The sequence below is a fragment of the Diadema antillarum genome, unplaced genomic scaffold (genome assembly GCF_040938485.1).
Source record: "Diadema antillarum isolate AM-2024a unplaced genomic scaffold, OU_Dant_1.0 seq00000965_RagTag, whole genome shotgun sequence".
Classification (NCBI taxonomy): Eukaryota; Metazoa; Echinodermata; class Echinoidea; order Diadematoida; family Diadematidae; genus Diadema; species Diadema antillarum.
In genome coordinates, this window is record NW_027271811.1 from 554,982 (window position 1) to 568,772 (window position 13,791).

Here is a 13,791-nt window from a genome sequence, read left to right on the forward strand (position 1 = left end):
ATACTCCTCCTCTCCCTAAGTTACAGATAGATTATTCCGACGATTCATCAATTCCAAAGATTTTTTTTTTATTGCGAAGGTTCGTTAAAAAGAAAATTGAGAAAAAAAAAAAACACCCCGAAAGGTTTGTTAAAGATTCTTTTATCTGGAATTAAGGTATCAATACGGTTTATAATTTCGAAGGTAGGTGGTGTGCACCTTGTTTTCGTTTTCCTATTGACGAGCTATGTCAGTTTCTGAATAGTCTTCTGAATAATGAATCCTGTTTCATTTTATGATAAATGCATTATTAGAGCAAGAGGTCCTACCATTTGTAATGACTGGGTCTGTAGTCTGGGAGACACGCACACCAACACGGCGTGAATAACCCTGATGGAAAGAACACAGTGTACCACAGTGTGAGAAACACAGTGTGAACACAATGTGAACACAAAGTAAACACATTGTGAACACAGTGTATTCAAAGTGTAAGAAACACTGCCTTAACACAATATGAACACATTGTGAACACAGTGTGTTCACAGCGTGAGAAACACAGTGTGAACACAATGTGTTCACAGCGTGAGAAACACAGTGTGAACACAGTGTGAAATCTCTTCACACTGTTGAATTCGAGCGTTTTCACATAGCCGACTATGTGACCACACTGTGGACACAATGTTGAACACTATGCTCTCTCTTCCAGCCAGTGTTACTGCGGACATGGGGGCATGGGTTTGTCTTGTGTGATGACATTACATCTACGGATAACATGTACCTCAAATTTTAGAAGGTACGTTTAACATTTAGAGTTGAAACGTAGTTAGCGTTGATATAACATTTAAGGTTGAAATGTAGTACACGGTTAGTGTTCCATGCAGAATTAAAATGTATCACAATACACTGTACTACGGTTGATATTACATTTAAGGTTGAAATGTAGTACACGGTTAGTGTTCCATCTTGGATTAAAATGTATTACAATACTACGTTGATATTACATTTAAGGTTACATGATTACATTAAATAGTGACTGGCGGGGAGGAATGTGGAGCCGGGAAATGTGCAAACATCTCGCCGGGAAATGTGCAAATCTCTAAATTTCATCAACGGGAAATGTGCAAACGTGACGCCGGGAATTGTGCAAACGCCGGGAAATGTGCAAACATCTCGCCGGGAAATGTGCAAACGCCGGGAAATGTGCAAACGTCTTGCCGGGAAATGTACAAATCTCTTAAATTTCGTCAACGGGAAATGTGCAAACGTGACGCCGGGAAATGTGCAAATGTTCAGTTTTGCCGGGAAATGTGCAAACCATTAATTTTACCTACTGTATACTCGTACAGATGGAAGAGAAACTCTCAATCAAAGCTGCGCATGAACCGTTATCATCTTTACCACCTGTCTTAGCGACCATTTTTTTTTTTTTTTTACATTTTCGGCATTTTCTTGTAAACTCTACAAAGAAATTTCACCAGATTTGGCATATAACATCTTAATGGTGATATGATCGTAATTTGTTAAAATGAGGCCCTCCCCCCCCCCCCCCCCACCACCACCACCAAGGAGGTGGGAGGGAGGAGTTGAAGCCTCAGAGTCCCTAAACGCTTAATGTTTTTTTTTCTTCACATGTCGAACCGAAAAAGATAGAGGTAAGTTAGTGCTATGAAGACATAAATGACTGACATTTCATGTTTGATTATGGTGGACCCAGGGGTGCCCTGATCGGGGGTGAGGGGGAGGGGATTTTCCACATTTTCAGCATATTCTCGAAAAATCTAGAAGGATTTTCACCCAACTTGGCAGATACAGTCACATTTATGGTAATGACATGATCTTGATTTGTTAGAATGAGCCCCCCCCCCCCCCCCATCGCCGAAAAAGGGGGGGGGGGGGGGTTAAAGCCTCAGCGTCCCTAAAATCCTGATTTTTTTTTTAAAATCTTCTTTTGTCAAACCGAAAAAGATAGAGCTAAGTTACTGCAATGAATACATTTATGAATGAGATTTCATGTTTCATTATGGCGGATCAAGGGGTGCCCAGATCGGGGGGGGGGGGGAGGGGTAGAGGGGATAGTCCACATTTTTACCATCTCCCTGAAATAGCTACGAGGGATTTTCACCAAACTTTACAGATAGCATGTTTATGGTAATAATTATGATCTTAATTTGTTCAAATGAGCGCCCCCCCCCCCACACACCGTCGAAGGGGGGGGGGGGGGGATGAAGCTTCAGTGTCCCTAAATTCTGATATTTCTTTAATCTTCTTCTGTCAAACTGAAAAAGATAGAGCTAAGTTAGTGCTATGAAGACACAGCGTTAATGAATGAAATTTCATGTTTGGTTACTCGGTATGGCTGATCAAGGGGTCTCCAGATCGAGGGGGGGGGGGGGGGTAAGGGCAAGGAGAGGAATTTTCCAGATTTTCAGCATCTTCTTAAAATATCTACGACGGGTTTTCACCAAACTTGGCAAATTGCATCTTTATGGTGATATGCTCTTAATTTGTTAAAATGAGCCCCCTCCCATACACACGCACACACCCACACATACAACACACACACACACACACACACCGCCGAAGGGGGGGGGGGGATTGAAGCCTTAGAGTCCCTAAACTCAGGAATTTTTATCTTCTTCTGTCAAACCGGAAAAGATAGAGCTTAGTTAGTGCTATGAAGACATTAATGCCATGAAATTTTATTTCACATTTGATTGTGGCGAAGAGAGGGGTGTTCCTATAAGGGGAAAGGGGTGAGTGAGGGGGAGGGGGGGTTTCACATATTCTGCATCCTCTTGAGAAATCTGTGACGGATTTTCACCAAACGTGGGAGGTAGCATCTCTAGGGTAATAAAATCCCACTTTGTTCGAAGGGGCAGCAAGTCCAATTTGTTCCCCTTCCCTTAAGCGGGGGAGAAGACCAAGGTATCCCCCACGTCATAAGCAGACGTGAAATTTCATCAAAGTATAGGTCTACTTTCTGAAAATGTGATAAAATTGTGTTCAATTACTCTTGGTTGTAAAGAAATTTTTTTTTGGAATATGTATTCCTATTTTCATATACGTAGGGTTTTCCAGAAAATTCTGAATTCCACGCGAACGACCCCACTTCCCTCGTCTTGTTCAAGGGGCGAAGATGTGGGGGGGGGGGGGAGCTCCATCTCCTCCCTTCTTATGGGTTTGGGCAGTGATCATTTAAACAAGTGGAGGTCATATCACCAGATAAATACGCTACGCTACGCGCCAAGCTTGGCGAATATCAAATATATAAGGGTTTCAAGAAGAAGCTGAATATGTGAAAAATCCGCCTCCCCCGCCCTTGAAATTAATTCATGAATTTACTATAACAGCACTCTATTAGCTCCATTACTTTTGTATAGAAGGCTTTTTTTTAAAGCTGAAGTGGAATGTATTACCCGAGGGATGCGTCTTGAGTTTTCAAGAAAAAAACGAAAATGTGAAAATCAAGCCTCCTTAACACCCCTCCCCTTTTTGGGCATCCCTTAGTTGAACCTACTCCATGCATTAACTGTACTTACTAAAAAAGCGCGGTACTATCTTTATATCTCTCTTACGTATGGTGAGAGAGATATTTATATACTCACTCTCAATCCCTTAGGTTTGAGCCTTCGTCTCACCCCAACCACGCCCTCCCCCCCCCCCCGCGGTTTGTTGCCCCTTAGTGAGATTCCATTACACTAGTGATGCTACCTCCCACGTTTGCTGAAAATCTGTCATAGATTTGTTTAAGGAGATGCTGAAAATACATTCTTCATCATCCATCCCGCAACACCCCTTATCCCCCCCCCCCCCCTCCCCGTCCCCATCAGGGCACCCCTGGATCCGGTATAATTAGGCATGAAAGTCTTCACAACACTAACTTAGCTCTATCTTCTTTTGTTCGGTTCGACAGATCAGAAAAATCCAGAGTTTAGCGAATGGGAGACTTCAATTCCCCCGCCCCCCACTTATCCCCCCACCCCAATCTTCGGCGGAGGGGGGGGGGGGGGCTCTTTTTAACAAATTAAGATCGTATCACCATAAGGATGCTATCTGCCAAGTTAGCCAAGTGAAAATTCGTCATAGAGTTTTCAAGAAGATGGAGAACATTTTGAAAATCCCCCTCCTCCCCCTCACCCCCACCTACCTCCGATCAGAGCACCCCTGGAGCGGCCATAATCAAACATGATATTTCTGTCATTAATGTCTTTATCGCACGAACTTTTTCGGTTCGACAGAAGTTTAAAAAAAAAAAACAATCAAGAGTATAGGGACTCTGAGGGTTCAACTCCCCCCTTCTTTCCCGCGGTTTGTGTGTTTTTAACAAATTTGAACATTTTAACAAATTAAGATCGAATTACCATAAATATACTATCTGCCAAGTTTGGTGAAAATCCGTCAGAGATTTTACAAGACTATGCAGAAAATGTAGAAAATCCCCCTCCTCCCCTTCACACCCCTTATCAGGGCACTCCTTAACCAGTCATAATCAAACCTGAAATTTTAGTAACTAGTATCTTCATATAACATAGTTCTATATTCTTCGGTTCGACAGAAGATTAAAAATTCCAGAGTTTAGGGACCTGAAGCTTCAACTCCTCCCCCCCCCCCCCCCCTGGCGGTGGGAGGGGGTGGGGCTCATTTTAACAAAATTTGATAAAGATCATATCACCGTAAAGATGCTATCTGCCAAGTTTGGTGAAAATCCTTCTTGAGATTTATCAAGAAGATGCAGTAAATGTTGACAACCCCCCTCCTCTCCATCACTCCCCCCCCCCTCAAAATCAGGGCACCCCTGGATCAGCCATAATCAAACATGAGATTTCAGTCTTTAATGTCTTCAAGGCACTAACTTAAAGGCACTTTATCTTTTTTGTTCGACAGAAGAAGATGTAAAAAAACCAGAGTTTAGGGACTCTGAGGCTTCAACCCCCCCCCCCCCCCCTTCGACCGGGGGGGGGGGGGGGTTACTTGGGGGCTAATTTCAACTTATAAAGATCATATCACCGTAATGTGGCTATCTGACAAGTTTGGTGAAAATCTGTCGTAGACTTTTCAAGAAGATACTGAAAATGAAGAAAATCCCTCTCCTCCCCATCGCCCCCCCCCCCCCCCCCCCGCGATCCGGGCACCCCTGAATCTGTCATAATCAAACATGCAATTTCAGTCATTAATGTCTTCATAGCACTAGTTTAGGGACTCTGAGGCTTCAATTTGAAGCCTCCTCCCTACTTATGGCCGGTGCCCTGCATCCCTGGATCTGCCATTAAACTTTAACTACTGTCATCAATGTCTTCATAGAACCAATCTAGCTCATTCTTATTTGGTTAGAGAATATAAGAAGAATTTCGATAAAACCGTAGTTCTGGGACTTTGAGGCCCCCCTCCCCCCTTTCTTTTCGGGAGGGGGGGGGGGGTGGCTACTATAAACAAATCGAGATCCCATTGCCATAATCGTGCTACCTGCCACTTTTGTTGAAAATCTGTCAACGATTTTATTAAGAAAATATAAATGGTGGAAGTTCATGGGCAGTTTTGAAATGGAGTTTATCTACTATCTTTATGCACAATATCGCTAAAGTATATAATTTGCACATATCCCGGCGAATTTTTGCACATTTCCCGGCAAAATTGAACTTTTGCACACTTCCCGTTGATGAAATTTGCACATTTCCCGGCGAGACGTTTGCACATTTCCCGGCGTTTGCACATTTCCTGGCAAGACGTTTGCACATTTCCCGGCGTTTGCACATTTCCCGGCGTTTGCACATTTCCCGGCTCCACAAGGGAACATACCGAATGTTCCACCCGAAGGATTGGAAATGCTTTTGAGGGAGGTTATAAGTCCCGAGACGAAGTCGAGAGACTTATAGCCTCCCGAAATAGCATTTCAAACCCTTCGGGTGGAACGTTTCGTACATGTCCCCGACAACAAAAGTCACCATCTGTTATATTATATGGGTTAGTCAAATACGTCAAATACGTCAAGGACAACCACCAGCACAACGCACTCGATCGCTCGCTCGCATATTGCGCAGAGCTAAATTCACTGTGCGCGCGCGGTCCTAGGCCTCTGTCGTTTGCTACGTGAAAATGTTTTCCCATGTGAGAACATTACGCGAACATAACGAATGTACCTCCATCACGTGACTACGTTTAGCCAATCACCAAACGGCATTTGAATAACCCATTTAATATTTAGCGTCGTTATGGCATTAAGGGGTTATACGATGTAAGCGGCGATGCACCTTCTAATCAGGGAATATAAAGCTTTCTGTCATCCGACAGGTCCGCGAATGATAGCAACGGTTAAAGCGGTGGTGGATCGACCATACATTGACCGGGGGGGGGGGGGGGGGGTTCATCAACGTTTTTCAGCGCTGACAACTTGTCAGTGCTGACAATTTCAGCAAAATCCTTGGTTTTGATTGGATGAGATGCTCTGGTCACTGATTGTTACTATGGTGATTGTCAGCGCTGACAAACGTTGATGAAACGGCCCGCTGATCCCACCCTGTTTCCATACACATGCAAGTTCAACGCTGTTTGTTACCCATCCGAATAATATAAAGCAAATTCTCTACTTCTAAATGCTACCAAGTCAATCTAACGAAGTATTTTCACATTTTGAAAGGTTGGTGTGTTTTTCTCGCGAGAAGAGCTATTGAATATTCCAAAGTTAACTATCCTCATTAATAATAAAATCACTTTAACAAAGTGAATGGTTAAACAATGGCTGACAAAAAAATGTGTTAGAAAAAGTTGATGAGCAAATGGTGGAACCCAGAGAATACAATTATGTAAATAAAACGTCTAATCCCTGGCGCTTCTTTGCACGTGTAAAGTGTAATAGTTATCTGTTTTATGTAAAAAGAATTGTACATGCTTTATACTTTGTGCTGATGTTTTTACTTTACGTCAAGTTGTGGAAATGAAATGAAATAAATGTACTAGGTTAAAAACTCGAATTTCAACACAAAGCAAACAACTTTGACTCAACGCTTTGATAACATTTTTTAAACAAACTAGTAAAAAATTGTGTTAATGAATGATAATGTATTGTCATGTGCGTATGCCTGGGTATCTATATAGAAAATGTATTCAATTATGTGCATAAACATCATAATATGTGACCGTGCACCACAAAACGAACAAAAAGTCGCACCCTTTGATTTTACGTGAGGACTCAAAACAAATGAAATGGGTCACCTAAGACAATCTTGAGATTTCATATTTTCTGAAATAGCTATCTTTCTTCTACATTATGCTTTAGTTTGGGATCATAACACGAATGAGAAAGTGTGTTTTCAGCAGTTTTTCTACAACCAATTTTTTGGGGGAGAGTAGAATGATCAGGTATGTATTAGAGGCCCCTTTTCATTTCTTGAAATCCTTGGTTACACTCTTCACTTTTAAGCCTAATAACTTTTGAAAGGATAATGTTTCTGCTTTGTAACTTGGCATCAATCATGGACAGAATGTGTTAATAGAACATGCTCAATTTCAGCTTAATTTGATAATCTCTTCATTGTTGTTGCTTCCGTGGTTGACATCATGTGTTTTGTCCCCTTTCATCGCACAGCTAGCGCGGCGTGGTGAAAGATTACGCGCTTGAATAGACCCTGTACTTCAGAGAATCTTTTCTCAGTTCACACTTTTCCGGAGTGTGTGCTGTCTTTGCAGTATTTAGATAGGTTAAGGGAGTCCATTTGAACTTGAATTTTTTGAATTTGAATTTGAACTAGTATTAGTTTAAAGCTTAGAGACTGTTCATTCAGAATCTGCCTCTTAACTAAAAATCCATGTCTGCGACTTTTTGTTGGTTTTGTGATGCAGGGTCACATTTATATATATATATATATATATATATATATATATATATATATATATATTTACTTATCTATTCATAGTATACACATCACATTGACTATTAAATTGGCAAAAGAAATTAGGTAACTTGAATGTCAATAGTGTTAATACGAAAATAATTCATCGAGTTCATTTATATGTGTATATTTAGCATTTTTAAATCTTTGTTTTAAATCATTAATACCAAGAATCAGCTGCTCCTTAAGTAACGAAGAAACTTTTTCATAACTGTTCTGAATTTCTACTAGTTAATCGTGCCAATTACAAAATGAGACTACATTCAATAAGCAGAGTATGGTAAGCTATGTGAAACTGAAAATAATTAGAGCGTAGAGACTAAAGCTGCATATAATAAAAATGTGTGTGTTTTTTTTTTCGAAAGCTGCAAACTTGGCAAATGGTATCTCTGTGCTTGCGTGTGTTTTGTTGTATCGGAATTGGATAAGAACTAAAATTGCAAAGGGTAATCTTATCATTAGAACATAATAATATATATATATATATATATATATATATATATATATATATATATGGGTGAGAATTTTGAACGATGTACAATTGCCAATTTTCGTACCTTATGACATTCTTTCCCTTAGAACACGCCAGGATGATCTAAGAAACCAGATTTTTTCATGTCATCTCAAAGATTGGTAAATTTCCTTTCAGGAAATATATGGTTTGGTTGACTTTTGCCTGATATTTTTCATTTCACAAGGACTTAAAGCGTAAAAATACGGTAAAAACGCTATTTTCACAATAATTTTTGTTTTTCAAACTAATGATGTCCATTTTTAATGGTACGTGGCATCTAATATCTGACCATTTTTTGGATCTGACATATCATGGGTATGTGTCACAAAATTATAAGAACTTTATGAGCACGTACAAAATTACAGACAACAATTAAAATATCAAAGTCCTAAACAGACGAACTTCCGTGATGCTTTTATTTCTATCGCTGCTGCAAATTCTACTTTGTTGTCCCAACTGTAACGTATACGAAAATTTGGTGTTCCACCTAATGAACATATCCTGCAAAAATTGTACGTCTGCTGGCTGTACATGGGACGTAATATTCTTTTGTGCAAAATTATACTCAGTTTTCGTCACGGACGTGCTTCCGCTATTTTCTAATAAAGATCGTAGCCCATGAGACGTTATTGGCGATATTGTTCTGAGTCGTAATCAACTAAGATCTAGCAACACGATAATATGTTTGTTTTGAGTTTCTGTCCATCCTTTGTCAAATAGGAACCGAAATTGTATTTTTAGACGAACCTCCAAGAAAAAAAGAACGTCCGTGATGATTAAAATGTTTTCGAGTGGGACACCATCTTGCTTTGATGGCGAAGGTGCATTTTACCTTTGGCTCTCTTGCCGAGGAGCTGCATGCCATTTTTGGAGCGGACTGAGGTTCGTCCGCAGTTTTTGGACCATGCAATTCACCAAAAACCAAGCAAATGATTGATATTTTCTCTGAAAATTCACCTCCTTATCCCCCTCTGAGCAATACATATGTTGTAAGAATGTCAAATTTCCTATAACTTGCATTGACAATACCTTTTCAAGTTTTTGAAAGAGTTAGGAAGGCTAGGTACTCTCTGCCGATTAGTTATCCGTCCTGGAACATGACCCTAGTAGTAGAACGAACGTGCGTGATAATTCCAGAGAACGTCCGTGACGTATGCAATCCCTCCGATAGGGATAACTTGTCCCGAAAGTGTCCTGTATTCTTTGAAACTTTTGGCTCGAATAGCGACAAATAAAGTTTTACAAAGTAAACAGTGAGTTTAGAGCAGTAGTTTCAGAATTTTTAAGGCGTTATGTGATCATGATGAACAAACAATTGAAAATTAACTCACAATTTTACGCTTGTTTTCCCTCTAATTATACAAAAACAGCTAAACACTTAAAACAAAGTTATGGGAAAATGGAATTTTGCTTAATCTGTAATTTCTGTGCGTTTAAATTTCTTTCTTATGAGGTTCTGGAGACAATTTGTACTGTTACAGGTTCTGAAAGTTTCGCTCACGGACGTTCTGTCCGAGAAAGGAAATTTCTGACAATTACAAATATATCACTGCACGTAAGATTAAAGTTAGTTGAAAATATTACCAAATCACCGAGCCGCTCATACCCGAAAGTGAATAGCGTTCAGCACTAAATTTACCTTTAGTAACAAACGGAAAATGTTTTTTTCACGGATGTTCGTTGGTTGAATAAGTCAATGGATTACATAATAGGAGAAAGAGGATCAGTGCCACTTTTTAGTGACAGGTGCTCTAAGTGTTTATCTTTTGAGTATGGTAGCTGCCGTCTCAAACAGAACACATCCAGTTTTGGTCTAAATAACGGACGTTCGCTGTAATTGTCATGATATTAACTACCTTAATTCATTCTTATTTTTCTCTTCATGACGATTTTTCTCTCATCCCCTCAATAGCCTGAACATGCTGCGACCAAACAGAAAACAAAAACAAAACAAAACAAACCAAAACAAATCCGAAAAGTGCTACGCAATCACATTCAGGATAATGACGGAAGAAGTCTGTAATGAGCATGTGTTGAATAAGAAACCCGAAAAGTTTCAAAAGGACGTGGAAGCAGTTGAATGAAAATGACTGAGAAACAGAGAAGGGATCGAGCTCCAACACACAGAGAAAAGAATTGCCAGTGCACTCCCGTTATACCAAATTCCTCTGGAGAAGTTTTTGTTTGTTTGTTTATGTTTTTTATTCATCGAAATGCCGTCACAAGCGAACAAAAATCATGCAGTATACAATTATTGTCTGATGAAAACACACAAATCCTCCGCTTATCATCACATGGTGTTGTTTTATACTCATCAATGAAAAGCAATATTCATTTGTAATTTTTTCCAAGATTTTTTTTTTCATTTTACATTTGAGAGACAGAGAGATCGTCAGTTTGTGCTTTTGTGCTTACTTTGAAAACACATGTTAAAAAAAGTAATGATTAAGAATAGGTTTAAGGTTGCACTTTGATACGTTCGCTCTTCCAAAGATTTGTTACTCCGATGTCCAGAGGTTTGTTATTCCAAAATGAAAAAAAAAAATTGTAGTTAATTCAGGAGGTTTGTTATTACAAATGTTCTTCGAAAAATAGATATTAAGGACCATTATTTTTAGGTCCGTTCTTCTAAAAGTGGAATGGGCCTGTTATTGGTTTAGGTGAAAACGGTTATTATGAGGTTTTGAAATTGGAGGATTTTAGTTGTTAACTTGTTTCTCCACATTTGGATAAGCGAACATAAGTTTTCATGTTCCAATTAATAAGCATTTCGGATAACCTTCGGAGATTCCTATCATTTACCGAATAAAAAAGTTTCATAATTATAAGAACTCTATTAATTTTCGTATTGACAAACTGTATGAATAACGAGCCTCCGAAATGACGCGTTACAAAAGGTTTGTTATAACAAACCATATTGTATAATATCGAAGTCACAAACATCCATCCAAGATATATGGACTTATTGTGTCTTGTTATGACGAAACTTCGCAGTATCGAACCTATTATCATTTCTGACTAATATAATAACACAAATTTTTCTCGGTAACAGTGTGTAACACAAGGAGCAAACACAGAGGGATTTCTTCCTAACGTATTCGTTTGCCCTCCCCAGCTAAACTTCGTATTTCTATAACGGAGCACATTTCTGTTGTTTTTCTATATTAATTCTTTGTCATAATTTTAGCTGTGACCATGTTCGTTATATAAAAAGCAAATTTTGCATTGTAGACTTTATTGAAGTTTAGGACCTGAATATTTACCTCATGATAGCGAAATTTTGACAAATATATTAGTTCTCAAGGATGGACTACGTCACTGAGATTACACGTACGTTTGTACGTTCATTTACGAGAGATGGAAATATTGTTTTCTTTGATTCCTCAGTATGAGAAGATAAGCAAGCTTATATAATTGAGAATTGGTAATATCTATTCAGGATTTTGCAGAGGAGTTAGTTCTCGACATGAAATTGCTGTTTGTTGTGAGTAGAATGCGTTTCCAACTCAAGAGAGCTGCATTGTTCAATATCGTGTTTGTTCAGAAGGTCCGTGAGCTACATGCGAACCTCCGTGATGAAAACTATGCTATGTTTGTTGGGTTATAGAGACTGCCCAGATGAGATACATCTTAAAAAGGTATATTATTATTTAGGAGTGAGGATTAAAGTATAGGATAGTGAAATAAGAGGTGAAAATATTGAGTTTCTGTAAAATGCTCGCAAAGTGGAGAAAGTGTTTAGCGGAAGAGCAATATTTTCACAGAAATGACGAATTTAGTTAAATCATCAGTTGTCTACCATTACGTACAGGTTAAGAGTACAAGCTTAATATTCTGCAATCACGTACACATGTCCCTTAAGATATTTCGTTAGGATTTTGAACTGAATCAGATCTTTGGAAACTATGTTAAATGGTATTCAAATGTATGTGCAGTACTATTCCCCACGGACGTTCGCTGCTCTGGACATGGTAAACTTCAGCGGTGAATAAAAACTTGTTCCTCTGGGAAAATCCTTGTATAATTGGGTTCATATTAAAGCTTGAGTTATACTCTTTCAGGTAAGATGAATGATTTGGAGAATTTCCTACTTTTTAAATTTTGCCTTGTGTTGGCTCAATTGTACATCGTTCAAAATTCTGACCCATATATATATATATATATTTATTTATTTTTGTATACATAAATATATATATGTATATATATATATATATATATATATATATATATTCAACATATATGATAAATGTAAATCCTCCATGATGTAATATCTCGATGTCAAGACATACCCTTCGTTTCATTTTGATATTTTGATGAATATGTTTTTCTTTCTTTGTAAACTTTGTTCAGCATAATTTTGCAGAAACCAAAAAATGACATCAAATGAATGTAATAATCATCTCCATTAAAATCCAATGCGATCGCCTACTAAAGAGAGAGAGTTAAAAAAAACCGCTATTTTGCTAATCGCTCAATTAATTTCGTAATCAATCGCTTCGTGAAGCAAAGACAAATATGCATAAAGATATTGACCGCTTTTTAGGTCGCAGTTCATATTGCCCATATGGAATGTAATATCATGGCAATGAGATCCCGAGTGATTGAAAATGGGTCAATGGATGCCCACTTGAACAATGTATTATCCAAACACTTTTACAGCTTGTGATTTACTTGCCTACGGTATTAAAGGTTCTTAATCATAATGCATCTTCCTTTCATTTTGTTTTTTTGTTCATTTTCCATCTGAGAACATGGCTGGATAGCCCATATTCAGCTGTGATGGGGTCCAGTTGAATGTGAGGTGGGACCACTTCACAGCGTTAAAAGCCCTGCTTTTTGCGACGAATGAACGAAGTGGGATCTTTTACATACATGAGTTGTGATTCTCTTACACACGGGAATTAACGAATTAACGAGTTACAAATCATATTTCGTTATCGCGTAAACGAGCCTTTGCAAAAGAAAGAAAAAGAGAGAACATTATTGTCCTTTCGGATTAGCACTGCAAATATTCATATTAACGAACTCCAATTCATTTTTTAATTACACTAGATGTAGGGAGTGCATGAGTTTTGGAACTTGAACATTACTCGTTTAATATATGGGAGAGGGGCATGTAAGTAAGTAAAAACATCCAACGAGAGATGGGAAGATTTTGGTAGGAATATTATTTTCCTTTCACAAATGATTGGGATATTGTAGTTTCAGAATTGAAATTCAACTGTAGATAGTGCACTTTTTGCATGAAATCTATATGTGAGGTATTGTCAATGCAAATACTAAGACGAGATGTTAGTGAATTATTAAAATTTGCAAGGAAAAGCCACAAACGAATGTATTCTGGAAAACTGTTGCGTCATTTTCTCATTAACTGATTCGCAAGTTTCATAATCTAAGCGCAGAGCGGTAAAA